Here is a 26,487-nt window from a genome sequence, read left to right as displayed (position 1 = left end):
CTATACTTTTTCTTTACAGCGAGATACATTCATCATTTTAATATCTTAATGTCAGTAGTAGGAAGTTTGTACTATCCGACCAAACTAAAATTTATTTCCAGGAAATGTGTATTTCGTAAGAAATAAATGTTTTATTTTATACCATTAGAAACCTAACGCAAAAAATGCGCAATTGGGTAAATAAATCGACACAACCCTGACTTCCTCGTAGTGATTTCACAAAGGTACTAAGGCACAAAGATACATACTGGAAATATAATACCAATCACATTTACATTAATATATATCGCAACAAAATAAATGTTCTTTCGGGATGTTTGAGAAAATATTTTTTGAAAACCTGTTTTTATGTGTTTGATTATTTAAAGGTTTTCAAAAATGTATATCCGAATCCTCCATTTTAAATTTTAAACACATATCGTTGGAGGAGTTTTTTTAACCAGCGTACAAACCATCAAGCCTATAATGCTCAGAAAGGGTAGGTGAAATAATTATTATTTTTCCGCCATTGCTAATGGTTTCTTCGGGCGTCTCCAACTTATTCCACCATTCACTACTGTACACCACAATTTTACTTAAGTTTTTAGATTCTCACGGCCAAAAGCATTTTTGTTGTTTGTTTTTGGGGTTTTATGCCGTGTTGCGCTAACTCCTTCTTTAGCCGACGTTTCGGACAGCGTTGCAGTGTCCATCATCAGGGCAGATCCGGTAGATCCGAAGATGTGTAAATTTTGGTTGTCGAGTTTGTGCTTATTTATTTGTGGCCTGGGCCCATCCAAGTGCGAAATGCCAACGGAAGTGGCGACATCTTGTGGCGAATTCTAGAATTAGAAAACCGATTGACAGCGGTTAGAGTAGATGTACCCAGTATCAAGGTATAAATGCAATGGTTTTATATTGTATTATTATATGGTATTGGAGTATACTTAGACATGTTATTTGCGTTTAGCTTTGGTGTAGCCGTCAATTACCGGATACCAAGAGCTGTTGAGCTTAGCTCCGTCGTCTCTATTGATATTAAATGGATTTTTGTAGATTTCAATTGCCTCCATAATCAGGCGTGATCTATAAGTTTTGGGTCTTCCCAGGACCTCGGGAGCAAATTCAAAGTAATGGCCGGTTTCAATTAAATGTTCGGCGATTGCCGATTTATCAGGGTGGCCAAGTTTACAAGCACGAAAATGTTCTGCTATCCTTTTGGAAATCGTCCGCTCTGTCTGGCCTATATAAACCTTGTCACAACCAGAGCAGCTGAGTTTGTACACTCCATCTGCTTCCAGAGGAAACTTAGTCTTTGCAGACCTCAGTAGGTCTTGGATTATTGAAAGAAGGAGTTAGCGCAACACGGCATAATACCCCAAAAATAACTAACAAAAAAGTCGCACGCTCGTTTATCGTTAAAAATACGTTCGATAATCTTTTGTTGCAACCATGCAAAGAACTCGGAGTGTATTCAAATGTCCTCTATTTGGTGATGTTTGTGAGATGAAAGAAAACGTTCTACCTACTTATGAAGATGTAGTGAAATACTATGAGTGGACGAGACATCAACTGAAATTGCAATTAGAAACTGCAAAAGAACCAATTTTTGGCGAGATAGCAGATATAGTAACGTCGATAATTGAAAATATATGGCAAACGCCATCTATTCCTACAGTGACCTGAACAAGAATCATTTAAATGTTGAAAGCATATCATCTAAAGTGCAAAAATCTACTCAAATCTATCAAGAGGCTCTCCCCGGACGAGTTAAATAGTTTTCAGCAAAGAAATAAGATACTTTTTGATATTTCAGCATACAAGTGCAAAGAATTCGCTCAATGTATCTGTCCTAAGGATAAAAAGGTTCCTAAACGAGAGCAAACTTTTTTGACCGATCAACGAACGTCTCGGATAATAGTTATCAGCGGAATCGACGTAACTGCTACAAAGAACATGCAAAAGACTCTAAAAAGGAACCATGAACGAGAGAATCGCCGAAACACATCCTTAAGCACTTCAACGTTAGCTGATTTAAATGCTAGTATTTCTTCAGCGACATCATCAGAGACAGAAAAATCTGATTGCTCCATGATCAAAGGCGTTATTAAAAAGAAAATAAAAAAAATCGACGCTTAATTTTCCTACGTTATCGAAGACATGTGATAGGTATGGAGTGTCTGACAGAGCAGCAGCAGCAATAGCATCATCTGTTTTGTTCGACATTGGGTCTGATGTTGAGGTCATTGATCGGCACAAGTTACGAAGAGAGAGAACTAAAACTAGAGAAAAAATAACGGAAAATGCAACAATTACAGAGCTCTTGGCCTTATACTTTGACGGGAAAAAAGACAAAACTTTGAATATTGTTAAAAAGGGCGGTAAATGCTACAGGACTATGGTTGTGGAAGAACATATCTCACTAATTCAAGAGCCGGGATCCATTTACATGGGATACGTGGTACCTGATGTTGGGACAGCAAAAGGAATAGAAACCGCGATAACAGGGTTTCTGTTACATAAAGAAGTTTCCCAAGATAGAATTATGGCAATTGGTTGCGATGGTACGAATGTAAATAGGTACTGGAAAGTATGCTGGAATTATAAGACTGCTTGAGAAAAACTACAAAAACCACTTCAGTGGATAATTTGTTTACTTCACATGAACGAACTGCCTTTGAAATATCTGTTTCTTCATCTCGATGGGTGTACTTCGGGACCTAAATCTTATATTGGTCCACTGGGAAAATCACTGGAAACCTGTGAAAAGCTGCCTGTTAAAAATTTTGAACGCATCGAAGGTCAAATGCTACCAGAAAAGGCCAAAGATCTGAGTTCAGACCAACAGTACTTGCATAAAATTGTCTCGGCGGTAATTTCAGGTGAATTTCCAGAAGTCCTAGGCAATAAATCTCCAGGAAAACTATCACATGCCCGTTGGATCACGCGTGCTAACCGAATACTACGTTTGTATGTATCTACTGAAGAACCATCTGAAAATTTGAAAACTCTGGCTACTTTTGTGGTCAAAGTTTACGCACCGTCTTGGTTCTCAATTAAAAATAAACCATCATGCAAAGATGGCACGCGTCATCTGTTCAATATCATTAAGGCCTCCAGATACCTGCCAGAAACTCTAAAAAAAATTATAGATCCTGTTATCCCAAGAAACGGCTACTTTGCGCATCCTGAAGGGATTCTACTTGCGATGATAACAGATCATAAAAAACATGTAAGAGAGCTGGCAGCCCACCGCATACTAAAGGCACGCAGTACTGCTCAACCTCCAACACCTAGAATGCTTCATGTACCATTGATAGATTTCAATGCTTCTACATATATTGATTTAATAAATTGGCAGGAAAACTTAACCGAACCACCGATTTTGAAAAACTTATCGGACCAGGAAATTCAGAATATCGTGGAATCTGGTGGCGAAAGCGAACTATTGTTTATAAGGCTTCCCTGCCATACTCAAGCTGTTGAAAGAGCTGTAAAGAATACGACAGAAGTTTCCATTTCTCAGTGCACAAGAAAGTCGCGACTAGGTTCCATAAATGCCAAGCTGGAATCGCGGAACATAATGCCTAAATTTGAAACTAAAAAGGATTTTAAACCTCAATAATAAATGTATAATTTTTCAAGTTAGTTTCAAATTTCAAGAGCTGTAAAGACTACGACAGAAGCTTCCATTTCTCAGTGTACAAGAAAGTCGCGGCTAGGTGATGCCAGGCTGGAATTGCGGAACAAAATACCTAAATTTTAAACTAAAAAAGGATTTGAAACCTAAATAATAAATGTTTAATTATGTTTCAATTTTTTTTTTAGAGCGATGCCTTAATAAACATCTTAATATATATTGTTTATCATTTAACACCTACTTACCACTAAATTAATCATAATGTATCGCCTTATAAACTTTTAACTTATTTACCCTAATTTTCAATTTTCGGGGTCACTGCGGAGGCAGAAGATCTTAATTAAATGAAATGAAAAATCCCACGTATTTTTATTTAACCATAAGGCACAAATCCCTCCATCTTAGAACTCTGAATCATAATTTTTTTTTCATACATCCGTGCTCCAGGCTAGTGTACAGTACACACTCTTTATTTAAATCACGTATCGTAATTTAACTTTGTACTCTTATAAAATTCTATCTGCTTTCATGTTTTTTTTTGGTGCAACCCCGATAACTTCTGCCATACACTTGCGAGTTATATAATTTCTTAATACTATTTTTTTAAGAAAATTCTTTAATTGTTGTTCAACAAGTCCAAATTATCTGAGCATCCATTTCTAAGCTTGTTTTTTATGCTTATACTGTTGGCCTTGCTGCATTTTTTCCTTAAGTCTTATTATGGTCATGATTTTATCACTCACAAACCCCGAAGAACTCATTTTTACAGCATAATTTTCTATCCTATTTTTATCAAAAAAGATAAGGTATATATACATGCTATTTTTTTAAATTTTAGGTTTACCTTTATTTTACACAATTTATAATTAATCACATGCTTAAGTCATCTTATACAATTATTTATTTTTTACATATATAATAAAGAAATACCAAAACATCGTGTATATTTGAAGTTGGACTAACTTGCCTTATTTTTCTGCCAGTTCCTTAGCCTAGTGCTTTACAAGTTAGGACATCATTGAGGTTTTTTTCACGAAAACAGCGCTATATACATTAGCCAAATATTGTTATGTTTATATCAAATATTATTATCAACGTATTGGGATTTTGTGACGCGTACGGGAACTTATCCACAGTCATCGTACGGGTGTACAGCGTATTTTTTTTAAAAAAACCTTCTCATCTTGAGTAGCTAGACATAACATCATAAGAAAGTAATTTAAAAAATCGTAAAAGCAGTCAAAATACTTAAATTTTTAAATACACCAAAACTCCACTGAATAGATAATAGACACGAGAAATGCCTTCCGTGTAGATTTTAATGGAAACTGATGTCGCCAACTAAGTACCCTTTATATTGAGCCAATATAGCACACGCACTGTCTATCTTATATTGGTTGACAAGTATATATTCGTTACATTAGACCGAAATGAAGATTTCAAGAATGATGAACGCAGTCTGAATTTTGGTACCGAAACACGCCCACATCGCATTTCTGGTGGTCCTCTTTATTCTATGCATAACGTTCGAAACGCATAATTCGTTTCCTTTGTTTCAAAGTATTTTTAAGCAAACAACTTTCAACGAATAGTCTTTTAACCTTTACAAGGCATGTTCCGTCAGATTCACCTTTCTGCGACACTCGTATCGTTTTGTTGCGACAAAGTTCAGTCGTAACTTTGTCTTTATGGCGGATAACGCAACATTACCGCGATTGACGGCCCGATAGAGACGTCAATGTTGCAAATGAACCATCAAAACTTCCGATACCACCGGTACCGGGAAACGGGACAACATGTACCAGGGAATAGTATCATAAGGCGGAGAAAAACTGTAAAACAAGACGGTCGTATTCTAGAAAATACTACAGTGCTAAGACCAAAAAAGTATAACGACCTAGAATCATGCAAACATACCGATTTCTTATTTAAAACATTGTTTTATTTTGAATCACATATATACGCTATTTAATGTTTATATTCTCTAATACTTTTATTTTCGTTGGTAATTCGCCAAATATTTTAATATCTTCGTGCATCAAGGACTTTTGACTCTGTGTTTTTTTCTGAAGGGGAGTTATTCAATTTCTTTTCCCAGTCCTATATGTGTGTATTTGTGATGAATTCTTTCAATTTTTCTCAGACATTCAATTAATGTTTGTCCTTTAATTAGTATTGCAGTAAATATCTTGTCGTTTAAACAAGTGCAGTAAATAACTTATTTAAATGATAAGATATTTAACTCCTTCAACATTTTATTGATTTTTTGTTTTCTATTTATCTTTTGTATAATTCTTATAGATCTATTTTTTAGTATTGTCATTGGTTTCATTAATCCATTGTTGGCGAAGAATAGAATGCTGCTACAGTAATTAACGTGTGGTACAATGATTCCGTCATATACATTTTACTATCAATTAATAATCTTCTTGTTATTTCAAAAAGTTAGATTCTTGACAATTTTTTAAAAATAATATATTTTATGTTTTGAGAAAATTCAGTTTTGATTCCGGTATTAATTACTTCGAAATGTTTAATTTTAAACATTTATTTCAAATTTTATATTATTTAATAAATAAAACCATGAGTAGATACTTCATTCATTACCAGTGAATAGGCGTTTTCTTTATCCCTGCGTTAAACTACACCAAATGCCAAAGAATTCTGACCTATTTCTATTTATCAAATTTTTTCTCTTGAGTGATTTTCGGGATAGCATACAAGTAATATAAAAACTATCTCATTTTCAGCAACTTTACTTTCAATTTAGCAGCCAGGCTGGTGACACCAAACCTACGGCGCTGACAAAAGTTACCGAAGATACTCGACGTGACATGAATGGCAAATTTCTTTCACTTCTAACATAGGTTCATTTTAATGGAGCATTAAATTCCGCAGTCTGTCGTCGCTGGAGTCATATCAATATTATCGGTGTATTAAAAACATAGAGAAACGTTAATACCGATAAAATCTCTGAGCTGGCGTTGGACTGCTTTCAGATAGAATGTTTGTATGGTATGAAAATCACCCATACACATAATTATGACGAAAGATTAGCAAAGTACAGCAAAATAATGACGTCTCTTTAATTTTTGAATGGACCTAATATGAAATAAAACGGACTTACATTAATTCTTCTAAAAAAAAACTTTTTTGTATTTAGGCCAATTTTTTTTTAATTATAATTTTTTTTTTTAATTTTAAAAAGAAAGACAAACATTCCCGGGTTACGAATAATCCAAAAATGTTTTAAAATCTCCTACTACCACCACAGAAAGCCGAAAATGTTGCTTGTGTTGTGATGGAGGACTTAGCCAGCCGAGGAATCGAACACGCGACGCTCGGGTGAGACCCAAGCGCTATGCCCACTCAACCACTGACCGGTCGTGGTTGATAGTACGTGAGTTACGTGAGTTAAATTCTAGTATTCAATTAATAAAGAAAATTCTACATTCCTAACGATAAAAGTCAAATGAATACCGACATTGAAAACTGCACGGAAAAATCTACACCAATAGGATTATTATTTCGTTGACATTCTCAATTTTAGTCATATATCCGAAAACACAACCCAAAATAACATCGCTTTCCCATCATAACACGATGGAATCGACATATCGTCACCTTAAAGCAATAGTGGGATATCTTGAAAAATGCTGTTGTGAGATAATAGGACTTTTAGGTTTGCGTGAGCTCTAGCAGCATCAAATTAACTAATCTTGCAGATTAATTATATAGAATAAGAGAGGTAAATTATTTAACATCAACACAAAATTGTAATAATAGAAAAATAATTAATTTTTTCATACTAATTTTGACAAAGTATACGTAAATCTGGAAATATCTCACTGTTGCGTGGAGTGTTTGGTAATCATCTCAAATTATCTCAGTGTAGCATAGTAATAATATTACGAGTTTAGATGTATAATTGAATTAATAATTATTCCTCGGGAGATTTTTTCAATGTGTACGACTGTTTCAGGCTAATAATTGCTTTAAATAATTAATAATTGCTCAAAATAATTAATAATTCTTATTTCTGCATGTTTTTCCATGATGTTTATAATCATAAATACATTTTCAACAGTACACTCCCACTCACTCCTATAGTTTGTCAATACGACAATTGACGATAGTAAGGTGGAATAAAAATGAAAAAAATATATATTTGTGCTTATAAATTTATTTATGAGAAGCTTTTTATAATGTATGTAACAAAAATAACAGAAAAACTTTAAGGATAAAAGTATGTAACAAAATTAACAGAAAACCAAGAATAAAAAGTAGGTATGTATCAAAAATAACAGAAAACCTTTAGAATAAAAAGTATGTAATTTTTTTTACAGAAAACTTTAAGAACAAAAAAATAAAACAAATATGTGTTGATTCCCTGGAAACCTACAATGAACCTTCATCGTTATTTTCTTCTTGTACATCGCAGTCTGTATTAGCAGTATTAATTAATTCAAAACAAATTATGAGGTTTTTTTTGGTATAACACCACTTTGGCAAACAAATAAGAAATCACGATTTTTATTCGGTGGAATTGTAGGTGGAACTGTATAAGCTGGTCCTAGAATTATACTATTCTCATTCCGAACATTCTTTAGTCGTTCTCTCACATTAATGCTCTGATTAAATGGATCCTCGGTGTAGGTGCTTTTGTATTTGATAACTAACGATTCGTCTTTAGTGATCTGTAAAATCTTAACTTTATTCCAAATACATTTATTTTTGTCCATGTTTATTGAGAAGTTTTTTCCAGTCTTCTCACATACCTTCTTCCAGTCAATGAGTCCGTTGTTTCCATTTCTGTTAACTTATAACTTATAACGAGGTTCATTCTTCTTGGAACACTTTATGATCATCGCTAACTCCGTTGGAATAAATATTAGGCCTTTTTTTAAAACCCTGACCTTTTCTCTGTCGATGCAATAATGAATGGAGTCTCCTTTGTTCTCTGAGTGCCCAACAATTAGGTATATATGGGTAATGATTTGAATATCAAGTGTTCATAGTGCATGCATGTACATAGAAAATAAATAAAATTGTTTTTATTCTGTGCCACACAGTTATCAGAATAAAAGATCACTTCCCGTTTCCCTTGGCAAAGGTCTTTTAAAAATGTGTACACGCAGGTAGATATTTCAATTGCGCATCTTTTAGCTACACCCTCATGCCGCATGTAACAATGGCCCTGTCGTGTTTGGTATTGTAAATACAGAAGTTATAACGTTTAACTTGCTCATATAAAAAAATAGATATATTGCCATTTGGCAACGGCATAACAGCTTGAAAGTCATAAATGGCAACTACAGTATCATCAGTGGTTTTGGTAATGTTTTTATCTTTTTCTTGTCGAGATAGCTTTACATTCTGAATGTGTTCAGAATATTATTATTTTTTCTAATATCTCATTTGCAGTACTATAGTTGTATTATACACAAAATCCACAAAGGTTCTTTTTTGGTTAAAAATATATTGAATTTGGTATTGAATTGTATGTAGAGTGTGTAACATAGAGATTACCTACCGAGACACACTTCTATTTGTACAAATTGTACATCTTTTGGATATTTGGAGATCCGAGATGATCCTGCACGATAATAGTGCGATTCCACTCTACTAAAGCTGTTGATGTGTTCGTAACACCATCAACTAAATCATCCTTTTGCAGGAAGCTGTCTGTTTTCTTTTTTAATGCAGTGCTTATGGTATTATTGCTTATATCTAAGGTTGCCATAAAAAAATCTTTCACATACGTATGTTATGTCCATCTCTCTCAAAATAATAACCACTATTAGCTTGGATTCATGGAATCATAAATATTAAAATATTTTAATCGATCAACTTCCAAAACAGATTCAGAACATTTGTATTTACAATTAGTACACAGTACAGGCTTAATTTGTTTTGCTCTGCGTATTTTTCCTGACTTTGCTACATACTCCTGACCAGTATTCACCTTCAGTTTATTTATGTTTCTCTTCCAAGATCACCCAACATGTTGAAAACTATAGAGCTACAATGAGACAATAAATTTATTTCAGTATTTTAAACGACCTTTTGAAAGCAACAGTGGGACAACATCAATATCTCAGTGTTGCTCTGAGTGACCGAACATTTCAATACTGAGATTTTACTTGTAACACTGGCAATTTTTTTTTTACAAAATATCCCAGTAATGCATCATGTAGAACTCAAAATTTTACATCGAACTGCATACTTATCTCAAAAGTGTATTTTTCGAAGATATCCCACTATTGCTTTAAGGTGACGATATTTGTTTCTTCGTCGATAATATACATAACAATATTAACATCACTCCTATTAATATGAAGGTTACAGTTCTGAGGTTAAAGTTATTCGTAAGTTAAATGTTTAATAATAAATTACAAAACAAACTTCAAAAACTATAAATTACCCAGCTAAATACATCATTTTATTTTCTACGTCCTTCACTTCGTGTTGTCTTATATAACCCTACTCCTTTACCACCGGAAGGAGACATTATTTTAATAAACATGCTTTTCACAGCACAAAAATATAACATTATGGCATAATCACACTCTGCGGAAAAAACCGCTGTATATTTTTATGGCTGCTATAAATCCGGGTTGTTTTAGAAATATTACAACTAGGCAATAAGTTTACCGATGCTAAACTTAAAAAAACGTAAATTTATTGTTTCATAGAGCTTTCACACAAATTAATTACTAAACTTCGTACTTTCTAATTAAAAGCTATGTAAGTGAAGCATTGAAAGACTGGCATGAAGATGAGTATTTGATGATTAAAAAATATTTTACAGAGCTTCGTGATAGTTGTGCAATTCGATTATTGATAAACTGGCATGAAGCCGAGTTTATTATAAAAATATTTCACAGAGCTTTCGCACAAATTTATTATTAAACTTTGTACGTTTGAACTATAAGCTGTGCAAGTGGATTATTTATAAACTGGAAAAAAGCCGAGTTGGTGTTAAAATTATTGTTTGACATTTCTATAAATGTCGTATTAACCTATTATTAAACTTCGTACATTCGAACTAAAACCTGTTAAAGCGGAGCATTCTAAAACTGACATGAAGCCGAATTGATGGTGAAAATTGACGATTACTTTTGATGTTGATAGTAGCGCAAAGGTTAATATGGGAGTCATTGTATTAGGCTTATCACAACCTCCAAACCGTGATCAAAGCTTTTTCGTTCATGGTGCAGATCAATTTTCAACGCTTGAAAAAAAATCTGTCTATTATCATACCCATAAGAATTCTTTCACAAAAAAACTAATTTCAAAATATTTTGAAAGCTGGGTAGTTGTGTGCCAGAAAACATAAACGGGCACTTACAAATATGTAGTTGAGACCCGCCACTAAAGGATGCAAGTAGCGCTAAAAACATAAAATGCGGTGATAAAATCCATTTAATCTCGGACTATTACTACCTCCGAGTTCAGAGCCTTTCGGCGAAGAATGAAAAGACCATAAGGTCTATATGGTCTTCTGACATGGCATTTTTTTCATAGAAATGATCTCTCCTACATAGATACTTACCAAATACTTATGGTAATTGAGGAGAAAAATGATTCTGTTAAAAAAGTGATTAAATTTTTTGATAAAATATTTTTCATTCAGAAAATATCGAGAACACGTGTTCTTCTCCTAATAATTATCGCGACGGAATGTGACAATCATTATGTCAATATCATTATCAGTATTTGTATGATCACGTATTTCACTGTCCTCGTAAAACATTCACCTTTAACTGACACTTCGTTAGGAACTCTAAAAGGAAAAATAAAAGTTTGACCAGATTTTTAGTAAATTAACAGAATTTTATATAAGTAAGTTTTCTCCGTGTACTGAAAAGGTAAAAACCGTGATCAAATAAACAGTGTCTGTCTTTGAGAGGGACTTAGAAGAAATAACTTGAAACTCCTTTACTGTGTAATTTCTGTAATTCCAAGTATATAATAGTATTATTTTTGTAACAATATATCACCAATGTTCACTTATTTAGTTTTTAAAGTGGAATTAGTACGATGGACTATTATTGTCTATTCTTATTGTGGTATGATTTTACAGTTTCGACGAATGTTCATGATAAAAAAAATGATCTCGATCACAAAACTTTACATTTGTCCTATCATTTCTAAAGATAGACAAGTTATTTACACTTTATGACGCGCGTTATGGCTACTCTCCGTTTTCAGTATTTTAATTGTAATAATAATAATTTAACTGCAATCAACTTAAACATTCGATCCTTATCAAAATATTGGGATACGTTTCTTGTCGTTATCTCTAGCTCTCTAACTAATATTGATATAATCACGCTTTGTGAAACGTCGATTAATGAAAATAATATACATCTATACAAAATATTGGGTTTTACTTCTCATTACTTTTGTCGAAAAAACAAATCGGGAGGCGGGATTATTTTATATGTGAAAGATCACCTAACGTTTGAACAAATTAACATAATGCCAACTAAATTTGAATGTGTCTACGGAACCATTTCGGTCAAAAAACATAAACGTCTACATATATTGGCAATATACAGACCACCTAATTCAAATAAAAAAATATTTCTCGAAGAGCTAGATGTAATATTGGGAAATATTGAAATTAAAGAATCCGTTATGGTACTTGGGGATACGAACATAAACTTATTAAATTATCAGGAACCAATTGTAATGCAATATGAAAACATTATGGCTAAATTTGGATTTTTAAAATGTATTAATGACGTTACCCGTGAAGCCATACTGACTAACTATGTAACGGCTACATGTCTAGACCATATCTATGTAAGAGAGAGAGAGACAAATGAAATCAGCTCATGTGTATGTGAAACTATAATAGCGGATCATTACCTTATTGCAACAACGATGCGTTTCTCTACCTATGAGGCAGGTACCACCAATAAATCGCACCATACAAAATATACTGTAATATCGGAAAAAAAAGTCGACCTACTTATTGAAATCACTGATTGGAATGAAATACTAAACATAACGGAACCTTACTTAATTTATGAAGAAATTAAATCGAAATTCAAATATATTTACGAAAAAAGTACTGAAACAAAATCAAATACAAATAAACAGCGTAATAACCAAAAGGGCTGGATAAATTATAATCTCATTGAAAATATACAACTACGTGACACATTATGGAGGAAATGGAAAAACACGCCTAACAATAAAATATATGAAATCGAATTCAAGAAATACAGAAATAAACGAAATAAAAAAATATTAAACACAAAAAAAATATACTATAATAACAAATTTAAACATTGTTTCAAGGACATTAAAAAAACATGGAATGAAGTAAATCAAGTATTGGGTAGGAAAAATAAATCCGATTGTGATGAAGTAATATCTAAATATTTCTTAAATTCCCAAACTGCGGATGTGGTGGCAGAAAACTTTGCAAAATTCTTTGACGAAGGTGTAAATCAGTTATTGCACGAATGCAATGTTCGAGAGTCTGAGTTGAAGCAAGAACATTTGCAACATTCAATGTACCTACCAAGAGCTAATACAGAACAAACTGAATGCATTATCGGAAGAATGAAAAATTCAAAGACACCGGGCGTCGATCTAATTCGCATGTATGATCTAAAAAAACATGTTAAATTATTTAGTCCTATAATTACTCACCTAATTAACAGAATTATTGACACAAGTCACATTCCAGCTGAACTAAAATGCAGCATCATAAGGCCCATTTTTAAAAATGGAGATCACACCGTAATAAATAATTATAGGCCTATTTCCTTATTACCCGCATTAGAAAAAATATTAGAAAAATATATATCTATAAATTTGGATAAATATTTAAATAATTTGGGCATTATTGATGAATGTCAGTATGGCTTCCAAAAACAAAAAAGCTGTGATAAACTGCTCGAAAAATTTTCCAATTATATAAATTCAGAGCTTAACTCAAAAAAACATGTACTAGTATTATTTATTGATTTCTCAAAAGCTTTCGATACACTCAGCCATACACAATTAATCAAGGTACTCGAAGTCATAGGAATCCGTGGTAAACTCCTATCATTTTTCAAAAACTATTTAACAAATAGAAAAATGTATGTAAAGATTTTGAATGTAATGAGTAATTTTAGATTTATTAAATCAGGGGTGCCACAAGGGTCAATTTTAGGACCAAAATTATACATTATATATGTAATTGCCATGTCTATAGCACGTAGATTTATTTTTGCTGATGATACTGCACTAGTTGTCTCTAATGAAAACCCTGAAATAGCTATTCAAGAATTACAAATTGACTTTAACGAGCTACTTAAATGGTCTCATGATGTAGGATTAATTATTAATGTCAAAAAAACTAAATGCATGTATATAAGATCACCGAGCTTGAAAATGTGGAACTTACCTAAAATAACTGCACATAATTTTGATTGTATACATAAAAAAATGGATAATATTTGCTGCTGTGAAAAAATTGATTTTGCAAACGAATATACTTACCTTGGCATAATCGTAGACAATAACTTTAAATGGGACAAAAGTGTGATCAAAATTTGTAACCAGCTCCGATGTTTGGCGAGTAATTTTTATAAATTAATATTTGTATTGCCTCGATGTACTCTCAAACTTATATATCATTCTATGGTCGAATCAATACTTAGATATGGAATTCGAACTTGGGGACACTCGAGTAATATTAATATTAAATACATTCAAAATCTACAAACTGCTATAATTAAAAAAATTGTTAAACCTAGCATTTACAAACAAAGAAACAACTTAAAATTACTGTATGGCTCTGAGGGCCTACTCCCAATTAAAGGGCTTCTCTGGTTTATTATAATTATGGATAATGCGGGAGAAAATGCGTACAAAAAGCCATTGGTGCATAGTCACAAAACAAGATTTACTGAAAAAAAAGGCCTAAAAATTCCACTAATATCAAATAAGTATGGTAGCAGAACACTTGACTATTTGATACTTGTGATTTATAACAAATTTAACGAAAACTTTAACTTGAAAAATAATGAGGAACCTTGCCCTAAACTGACAAAAAAGTGGTTAATAAATGAACAAAACGTTTATCTATCCTAAACATTATATTTGGTATTTATATTTAAACTTAAGCTAATGTGTATTATGTTATAACATTAAATGGTAGAACCTACAGACAAGCTGATTGTCACAGCTTTGTGGGACTACCCATATCTTATATTGTATAAAATGTAACTATATTAAATTTAATAAATAAATAAAAAAAAATAAAAAAATTATTAAAATTTTGTATAATCATAGTAAAAACACGAATAAACAAATAAACAAATAATCATGTCGAAATTCTGCTATTTACAATTCCTATGCAAACTATCCTTATCAACTATCAATCTATTTATACGAGTAAATATTAAACTTTTTAAATTAATTTAAATCAGTAAAATAGTGTTGGATTCTGAAAAAAGCCACGTTTTACTACAACGCTGTATGTAGTTGTGTGTGAATATGATAGTTTTATTTAACATCGGTCAGCCCGCGCCATGTAAAGTCCGGTTGTTCCGTTTCCACCTGTTCCCACTGAATCGATTAATGATAGTCCGGAATTGACCCGCTAAATATTTTATTCGCTATAAAACATGCTCAATTACTTTTGACGTGTTATTTAAAGCCCTTCGGTCTGAATAAAATATTGCATTTAAAAACTAAGTGCTTTTCGTTCGAAAGGTTTACTTTCTGCAGGAAAATGCTGGAAATGTCGCTTTTAAAATATTGTGATGAAATAACAAAAATTAGTTAAAAAGTAATCATTTCTTCTAAACCAAAAATTTCTTCAGCGTAGAACACTACCGTTATGTCGTTTGATTCATACCAGATTTATAAGAATAACAGTATGTATTTTTTATAATACTTTATTGATTGCTTTTGAACTATGGAAGAAAATCCACTGATTAGAAATATTGTTTGATTACATTGAATAAAAAATGATTGACTTTGGTACCCGGGTTTATGGGGTGGTATAATTGCCTTGCACGAGAGCGGGAGGAATAGATTCATGCTTACGTCACTCCTGGACACTCTGAACCCTAAATTCCTTCCAACCCCTCATACCTCTTCATTCGTTAAAAAGAATCTTCACATAGCATCCCCAAAGATGGCAAAGGCTGTGGGGCAAATTATTTTTCAAACACAGCAAACTTTTGTGGCACCATTTTTATTCAAAATAAACAAGTTTTTTATTCGTAAGCTTACTTCATCAGGGTATACTTAATACTAAATTACAACAATAGACTTAAAGATATAAATGGCTGGTAGGAAATGAGAAGGAAAGAGGTAAGGGATAATTGGACATATTTAATAAACGGAATATATTTAACAAATGGTCATTTAAATTTTTTTATTGTTCATAATGCTTAAACACTTCTTAACATCCTTCTAATTTCTAATATTTCATTTTTTTTAAACTGGATACCAAAAACATTACAAAGTAACACCTATATCCCATTATTAAAATCAAAAGTATGGTTTGTCTCCAATAAATGATTAGCAAAATCTGAGAATTTATTAATATTTAAACACCTTATATGTTCCTTTTCCTAATTTCAAACTTCATCGAATTTTTACCTGTATAAAAAAATTCACAATCTTTACATTGTTATTAAGATTTGTTTTCCTCAGGGCCTTCTAGCGTAAAAAATACAATTTTTAAAAATAATTAATAATTCGAAAAATAGAAATAATAGACTACTAAATATTTCTTGATATTTTGCAATAATTTAAATCATGTAGTATGGTAATTGACAGATGGAATTTTATTTAAAAATTTCCCAAGAAGAAAAGAGAGGAAAATATATATTTTTTATTTTATGTTTTCAATGAGTGTCATAAATTAAATATTTATTCTTGTTGAATATAATTTTAGTATTATGTCATGTCTACAAATAGTAAATCATTATTCCTGATAATTCTTTGGCGTCAACAAGATATCATAATAATAATATCACTGTGATCGTAGTAAAAGATTGCCGCCTTTTCAGGTATTACTCCGCTAGAAATGGTGGCAATTATTTATGTTAAGCCATAAAGGACAATGAAAATTACTATTGTGAAGACAAATAAAGGAAATTGGTCTGGGACGGTTACAAAACCATTGAAGATCGAAATGGGAAAATGAGAAAGTTCGCGAAAGGATTTTCATTCGATTGCTGTATGCCATACCATTATACTTTATGACATAATATACAGGGTTCTATGGTAACTCAACACAGTGACAATTCAACACACCTTTAAAAAGTGATTTAAAATCATTAGAAACGATGAAAAAAAAATTAAACCTAACCTACTCAACCCAGTTAATAAAGTTTTTGTTTCATCACTTTCCATGACTTAATATAACTTTTTAAAGATGTGATTAATTATCATTTCGTTGATTTATCCCGTCACCAATATACATATATATTATATTATTTAGAATAACCCAATGAGTAAAGCCTGAAATTGTAATATTTAATTATTAAATAAAATTTTAACGATTTTTTAAAGGAAAATCATAAAAAGTTTTGGTCGCGTCTGTAACTTGAACCCAAAGCCTTCGCCTTGCCGGGGCGCTGCTTTACCATCTAGGCTAATGCGACCCTGTTTCCTTCCGTCATATTTAACTGTATCATTTGTCGAGTAAGATTATCTTCTTATATGCGGTGAAAAAAATAATGATAATATTGGTAGTTCTTATTCAAAGCATGATACAGTTAAATCTGACCGAAGGAAATAGGTTCCCATTAAGGCGAAGGTCCCGGGCGTAAGTTTCAGATGCGACAGAAACTTTTTCCGATTTTTCTATTTCAAATTTTTTTTTTTAAATATCGTTAACATTATCGTCAAAAATTACAAAATATTTTTATATTATGTAACTTTTGATTCTTCAAATGATTGAGGAGTGCGCGAAATAAAGGTGTTACGAAGAATTTACATCCTTTTAGGAACTTGAGTGGAAAATATTATGCCTTAAAAAAAACGCAATCATATTCATGTTGATCAACAAACGCTGATTCTGAATATATAAGTTTTATTTCAGACATAATTAAAAACCGTAAGAGACTTAAAGGCTCTGTAATTTTTCAGCGAGTTCTGACAAAACTTAGATCGGTTTCTCCCTCATTGGTAAGCCTCGTACACGAAGGTGGGCAATTACAACAATTTAAAGGTGATGTACATTTTTGGTGTTTGTAACACAAGTATTCCCACTGTATGAAGTCAGTGATTTGAGTACATGGTAACCCAAAACATACGTTGTAGATCAGGTTAATAAACTTAACAGATCAAATAGAAGAAGAATAGTATGAAACAATCAACGTATTTTTCTTATCTTTGTAAAGTCATTTTTTCCTTATAGCTATTAAATATACTGTCATCATATAGTGATATAGTAAATCAAATTAAGAGATCTTCATAACCAACGACACGACATTAAAACTGGTAACGTTAATAAAATATTGAAATAGTTGAATTAGTTATGTAAAATGTTGTCATGGGCCAAAATCAATCACCGTCGAAGAAAGTTGGGAGATAAATAACGATTGCATTTCATAAAGCAGACAACTGGAATACATCTGAACATTTTACGGTGGGTTTCTACATTTTAAAAAATATGCACATTGTTTTAAAAAATTTTTTTTTTTTTTTTTCTATATTTGGGAAGGTTAGTGTAATCTCATGTTTCATTTAGATTTTTTAAATTTTTTTTTATTTAATATTTGAAAACATATATTTTTACATAGATACGTATACAGGATAAAAAAAGATATAAAACACTAGAAATTAAAGTAGCCTTTCCTCACCATAAAGAGACAATGCTCTTGTGTTTGGTGAGGGAATTCTAGTTCAATTATGTACATGTTAGTATTAAGGTAAATAATTTATAAAGAAACAACACAAGATTTAAACAATATTACTTCTAGATGTAAGTAGTAAACGTATTTTGGACTTATAATAAGTTTAAGGTAATTTTTTGATTTAAGGTAAAATTCCTGAATATTTTCGATATTTTTTAAATTTAATTGAAGGTTATTAAAATAAATTATGCCTAGATAAAGATAGGTATTTTGAATGAGCTTAGTGTTAAATTTTGGGATTTTAATAGTTTTCTGGTATCTTGCTGATGTATTGAATTGTAAGTTATGAGTATTTGACTGCATTTCTTTGTAAATTTTAAGTATTGAATATTTTTGATACATTTTGTCTATTGTAGGTACTTTGAAAATTGTAAAAAGAATTTCGGTAGAAAATTTTGATGGTTTTTTCAAAATTACTTTGATTACCAATCTTTGAACTACTTTAAGTGGGTTCAAAATTTTATTATATGTTCCTCCCCAACCAATAATACCATATTGTAATATAGATTGAACAATCGCATAACAATTGCATTTATTCGTATTGTTTTCTTTTTCAATGATATATTACATGGATGTGATATATCAAAAACGTTAAAGAAAATGTTGTTTCTGAATTAACCATTTTTATTATTATTTTAATATATTATGAGAGTTCTAAGGGAATTTTTTATTCACCATGCATATTTTTTCAAGAAAATGAATTTATTTTACCTATCAGTATTAAAGCAATATAATGAGGTTTTTCTTCCGAATTTCGGGGTTATCAAGTTCCCTCGTGAATTTGATACACATGAACAGTTTAACATGAACCGAAAATTGTATGTCCCAAAATAGACTTTCTTGTTTTTTTTAAACATGAAAAAAACAACGAAGAGTGGGATTAAAAATACATATTTTATAGTCTTTCGTGAAATATGATTAACAACCTTTGAAGACGAGACGAGGATATCCGTGGGTAGAGCAGTAAGCTGTGAGCCCTGAGCACACATGGAGGCTTCGATACCTCTCTCCTCCCTCTAGCCTCCCCTCATCACGTGATGGATTATCGTGGTTCATCCCTCATGCTGTATTCTAATGACACCCTAATCCTGCAGGACATTAATTTCTTTCACGGGGTTACACTGTAAACAGATGCGGATGTTTCAATGGGCCGATGTGGGCTTGAAATATATCAACAGCACGTGAAATAAACACCTTGGTAATCTACAAACACTGAAAATTTAATAACAAAAACGTGTTTAGCGTACGATCTTTTCCAACTGTATTTCTTACACTTCATTTAAACATTGGGCATGGAAACCGCTCCACGTCCTTTAAACTTGTTATTCTTTAGAAACCTACTAATTTACAACACATTACTGTTAATAACAGAAATATTAAAGTTAAGGTTTTAAAAAATGTGTAATACAACTTTCATAGAATGGGAATTTGTAACCACTAAGCTACACTACAAGTAGCTTGCCAGTAGTTGTCTTTACATAATCTAGAGCATATCATATTCCCATTGCTTCTTGCCCTTCCTCTTCCCTTTACTTTTTATTTGTTTTAGGCTAAATAAAACTCCTATCATTAACGTTATAAATATTAATATATGAATTAATAAATCGTTTTTTTCTTCCACATAAAATAAAAATAATTCAATATTTTGTCAATAAAAGAGAACTCCTACACACTATCGAATTCTTCATAACAGTATGACAACTGAATGATAGGATATATTATAATTAAATAATTTTCATACAATTGTATTACACTTAACGTATATTTTAGATTTGAACAATATAGGAGGCCCTCAAGAAAAAAATCCCTGGAGACCTATGTCGTCTTTGGGTTTCCTGTGTGGAAGATATATTTAGGGAAAGGTAGAAGAAAAAGTTCTGGGAAAGAAGAGGTATGTGGAGTGGGTAAGAATCTGGGGGTAAATGTGTCTAGGAGTGACGGACGAATGAATCCATCCCTCCCATTACGGTGCGGCGATAAATGGAAAGAATTTGGCTGGAGAGGTCAAAAAGTCTCATTCTACCAGTCTGTCTTGAGGCGTAGGCAAACCTCACACATGAACCCTGCCACATTTACTAATTTAACACTTGAATCCGCCGCCAAGACGAAGCCAAATCTCACCTATGAACCCGGCAACCCCTGCTAAGTCAAAAAGCAGAAAAAAAACTTCACCCCATTAACCCGGTCACCCCTGTTAAGACACCGAACGTAGCGAAACACTTGGGCTGACCAATGGCAGGGGTGTTAGTTATATAATAAATGTTATCCCGGGAGGCGGTACTCACACCCACTCCTCAAATTTAAAAATATATGTGTTTATAAAAATGTAATATTTAGTCGAGTGACATGAGACGATTGGTCAAAAGCATAAAATGGTTTTGGTATCCAATTCTGCTCCAGTTTAGAATGCCAGTTCACCCCTGAGAGGAAGTAGGAACTGGCTACTTAATATGTTTTACGAAATACCGCCATTACTTTGATAACTCTCGGGGCGTTCATTAATTATTTTTCTAAACGTTTCGGGACAAAAACGTCGTTGGAAAATGTTTATTACGGTGTCGTAATTGAAAATACGGAAAGCACCTTTTGTTCAGTTTATCAGCGACTCTTTCGGAATAATTATGGCGATTGTGGAGTAATGTCGGCGGGTCGTTGACGTTTAATGCAAAAACGGCTACCACTTTAACTTAATTTAATTTTTTCTTTTGTGTTTGGGACAAAATCAGGTAAACTGTAGTTCAGTTTCTCTTTGCAATATTTTTTAGCTTCTTTAAGTTTATAATTGAGTTGGCACTTCAACAACTTTTTAATGTGCGTAGAGGTATAATATTATATTTGCGATTCGGCTGTTGAATCAATATCATGAGATTACTAGTTGCAAAGCCTATACTTTTCTGTTTTGAGACCAAAAAGCAGGAAACCGTTATTTGATAAAGTACCTGATGTTTCATCTTTAATAATCGCGAATTCACTTTGTGACATCGTGTTAATTTAGTAAAAATAAATAATTGTGTACAATCAAAATAATCAATAAGTTTCGAAACCATTAGAATCTTCGTGTATAAACGTTCAATGCAATTCAACAAATAAGTTCGTTTAAATAAAAAATTACAATGAGCGTTGATTAATTACTTATTATTATAAGACACAATTATGTTAAATAAATGAAACAATTGCATTAACTAGATATTTTAGTTACTCCTTGACTCCGCTGTACTCAATTATAAAAATTTTCGATGAACAGAATTGTGTAAATTTATAAAAGTTTTTGATCGACAGAAATATACGTAAATGCAATAATTAACTAATTTATAAAAAAATGTAATAAATGGTTTTGTTTTTTTTTCAATTATAATAACTAATTAATCACCGCTCATCGTAATTGTTTAGTCTTTATGTACTAATTTTTCTATAGGTACTTGTTTGTCTATTTATATATATTTACCCGTTTTTTTTATACGGTTATCCTGACGAAGAAACCAGTGGTTTCGAAACATGACGATTATTTTGATTAAATAGTGGTGTATACAGTACAGTACATTATATTATATTCTAATTAATATTATAATATTCAATGTGTTAAAATAACGCATTTATTCAGTGTTATATTCATTCAAATCATAATAAAGATGTGACCAACTAAAAAGCAACTTTAATGTCATTTTTGAAAATTTCAATGTTCGATTTTATTAATAAAATAAATTTATTTATTTTCCTGGGGGTTCGTAATTTCATACGTAATACGTAAAATGTGTGGCTTACAAAAATTGCACGGTTTCCCAAATAGATTTAGATATTCGCTGAACACACGGCTCATAAGTAAAGATACTTTATACTAGTCATCACTACCAATCAATAATTGTTATTGATAAGCATATAGATTAAGGACGGGTTGTCTGACAGAATTTGAATACTAATAATATGAATATCTTAGAAATAGTAACAATATAATGTATATTTAAAATTATGCATACTTATTTACACTGTAATTAAACATCTACATCCTCTTGAAAAACTGCTTAGTTGTATTTAACGGGATAATACTTTAAAGAACAATAAAAAAGGAAAAGTTATCTAAAATTGACATGAATATGAAATTTTAGTCACATTCACCAATTGTAAAAATATTTTAGTCACATTTTCCAAACGGTAATTTTATTACTTATTTTTTCATTCATAACGTGTATACCTAAATGGCTGAAATCATTATTGAAACTATAATATGTTATGTTATGTATAGCGATTATATTAAATGATTTAAATTATTTTTTAAACCTCATTATGTTATTGATTTAATCAATGAAGTAGATAAAATCAACATGTCTTAATTACATGTATGATGTATAGACGAAAACAAATGAAAAAAAATATCTGTTCAACTAGGACTCTAGCCCAGATCCTCTCGTCTTATAACAGCGCATCAATCAATTAATCTATTGAAACATACTCTTGTAACAAAATACGTTTTATTACAATATTGCAGTAACAACGTAAAACACTTTGAAAAAGCCACAATTAAGAAAAAAAATTCTTAAGTACAATTATATTATTTTGTAGTAGGTATTTGTAAATGTTAAGCTTTAAATGAAATATAAATCATTATGTTAAGCTTTAAAACGCACAATAACGTTTTCAGGTTTTCAAATAATTCACTGTATCACCAAACTCTTAATATATCAACTTATTCCCAGCAATAAATTGCTAATGGGAAGCAACTGGTGAGGTGGCGAGTACAGGAGTAGGATGTTGGTACTTACACATTCTGATTAACGTTATTCACGCCAGACTGTGCGTTGTGGTTGTGTTTCAAACCCAGAGCTATTTTATAATACGTACCAGCGATGTATTAGATAGGCACTCACAACCTTTGTTTATCGACTGACCGGACAAATTAACATTCTTGGTTAATAATATTAACACAACATTATAATATTAACTTAATTCGTGAATTATAAATAAAATAATTTACACAAATTATAACAAGTAGATTTTGATTTCATCAAGCCAAATTAGAAATACTAACCCTTCAGGTTATAAAATATTTTTACCTACAAGTTTCGACGACACTTTGAAATTCATAGACTGTCGAAAAGCTCCCGAGGTTTCTAAAATGTGATTCATATTTCTTATTTTTAAATTTGTTGTAAAAAGAAATACTAAATAAAATTTCGCTTGAAATATTTGTGTTTTGAAATAAACATTGACATTTTTAAAAAATAAAATTTTAATATCAAATGAACATGTTGACAAAAGAACTTACCGGGACATCTTGACTCGAAACGTACATAATTTCGAATGAATATGATTTTTAGAAAACAAATGTAATGGGCAGATTTGCTTTTTTCAAGAGTTGTAAAGTAGAATCGATTATACCAGTACACATCCAAATAAAAAGACACATCACATCCCGGAAAGCAGATAGAGTATTCCAAAGAGCGGAGGCTGCGCTATTAAGGGAGAGGATCCACAATGTGCGAGGCGAGCTGGGTGGAGTATCTCGGGACCTTTTCGCTCTACATCTGCACCTAAGTGCAACCATTAAATAAAAAAATGATACGTTAATGTTAGCTCAGAGGGTTGGAGCTGGCAACACGGTATCACAACCTTATACATAAGCTCACATTTTAACACAACCTCAAATAACACATCTGCCCTGATGATGGACACTGCAATGCTGTCCAAAACGTTGGCTAAAGAAGGAGTTAGCGCAACACGGCATAACACCCCAAAAACAAATCACAAAAATACTTTTGGCCGTGAAAATCTTAAATCACTGTTATTTCACTGTTTATGTCGTTTATAAAATAAAAAACTATAAATATTTTTTAACTTTCAACTGTTGATGAAAAAATCACGCCAATTTGTAAAGCACTTTGAAATTTTTTTGGGTTTCTTCCCTGTTATCATGTATAAATATTTGAGATAAACTGAGAAAAATGATTATCTATCTTTCCAAGAACGAATAAATCACATATCTACGCATTAAAAAAAAAACTTTTATAATGTATGAACGCCCCGGTCAGATCAGTCAATCAGTTTGAAGTAAACTTAATACGTATACTTGTATATTTTATAACTTATAATTTAACTTGTGAACGTATACTTGTATATAATACATGGTGGATTAAAACTTGTATGAACTACTTGAAGGCCCTTGCGTTAATACCCTTAGTTAGGCTTACAATATTTGTTTATTTACTGATAAAATCAATCAATACTCTAATGTATAATAATTACGAAGAAAACATTATTATGTTAAAAACACTATATTCGTCAATAAATTATTACTATTTTCAAAAATTATGACAAGTATCGATTTAAAATATATCAAGATTATTCTTTGAATATATCAAGTTTATAGCAATTTATACATTTAATGTATTAGACACTTGCAACCTTTGTTCATCGACTGACAATAATATGATATGAATTGAACATTATGATATTCACTTAATTTGTTAAAGTAAAAACGTATATATATATATATACGTGGAACCGCACAAGAGTCCCAACTGCTCCCAACCGTCTGAAGCCAGTGAGATTATAGCATCCCCAATCGGGGTATGTTGTGAGGCTGAAGTTAGTGGGGAGGGGAAGAAAATGGGGAAAAGGAAGGTGGGGAAGATCCGTAATCTAAGGACGGGTTGAATATTGTTTCACAGAATATGAACAATTCGTCAAATTTCAACGTTAATTTTCAAATTCTGTGAAATTCACATTCAAGTTCGGTTATTATATCATTATGAGCCAGATGCTTCACTGAACTGAAATAATAACTAACTAATAATTAACTTTGAAATTAGATGATTTGGTAAATTTTCTGAAACACCAATCCTAACGGTCTTGAAATGTAACTTATAATAATAATTTGTAGACCAAAATTATAATAACTGTCAATTTTAAATCCCGGAAAAAAAAAATGGATTTTGATTTTATGAAGCCAAATCAATTTTATTAAGCGTACTATTAATCAGATACTTATGACCCTGACAGGGTAAGTCGACACTCTGGGGTAATAATATGAACACAACATTATTATATTCACTAAATTTGTATATAATAAATATTTTTCTACAAAAATAATTTTTGTTATAATAACAAGTATCGTTTTTGTTTCCCGTAGAAAATTTTGATTTTATCAACCTGGAGCAATTTTATTGGGCGTAGTTTCTCGTGATGTAATAGTGAGGCACTTACAATCTTTGTTTATAGATTGACAGGATAAATCAACATTCCGAGGTTTAAATTATATGAACACAACATTATTATATACGGTAAATTACTCAATAATAAAAAAGTTTTACAATAATAATAACAAATAACGATTTTAAATTCCGCTGAAATATCGATAGTGATACAAATCAATCACTAATGATAGTACACAATGTTAATGTCGCGACCGAGGTCCCCCTTGAACAAACCTATTAAGGAAAATTATACTTTCCAAATATTATCTTTTTCGTTCGTCAATTTACGTGTCAGACCGTGTGTACGTCAAAATATAATGTGTACGGTCTTTGTATGAGAACTTGCATAGTTTAGTTTCCTATTTTGGAGATATCGACAGCAAAATGAAAAAGTTAATAATTGATAGAAATGTCGCATTTCATATTTTTAATATTACTAAAAATAACCTTCATCCAATTCTATAATAAAACTTGTATGGTTTTGGCGAAGATGATATAGTATCAATTATTCTATTTGGGGATTTTGACATTAAACTGAAAGTGTTAATTTTCAATTTAGTTTTCTACCCACGCTCCTTGTAATTTTATGATATTCATCGTTCACATTCTTGTGAACGTTTTTATTGTATGAGAAAGTTACATTGTTATTTTTAAGAAACAATATTCAGTTTTACCTATTTTTGGGGTTCATCCAGTTTAGTAGCCTTTTTTCATGATTAAGTTTTCATTTTTGTATTCGTCCCACGCTCCATGTTATTTCGTTCATCTTTCAATTATTTCAATAGCTCTGTGG

At 31.5% G+C, this 26,487-nt stretch overlaps 1 protein-coding gene across 1 annotated transcript in view; it reads left to right on the top strand.

The window, feature by feature from the left end:
• LOC149421264 (uncharacterized) overlaps positions 1-26,487 on the top strand; it is a 146,510-nt gene that overhangs the window by 39,958 nt on the left and 80,065 nt on the right. The gene's annotated exons all lie outside the window — the stretch shown is intronic.

This window comes from Hesperophylax consimilis, chromosome 9 (genome assembly GCF_061612785.1).
Source record: "Hesperophylax consimilis isolate HC1 chromosome 9, BYU_Hcon_1.0, whole genome shotgun sequence".
In the NCBI taxonomy this organism is placed as follows: Eukaryota; Metazoa; Arthropoda; class Insecta; order Trichoptera; family Limnephilidae; genus Hesperophylax; species Hesperophylax consimilis.
This window is presented reverse-complemented; position numbering and strand designations above follow the sequence as displayed.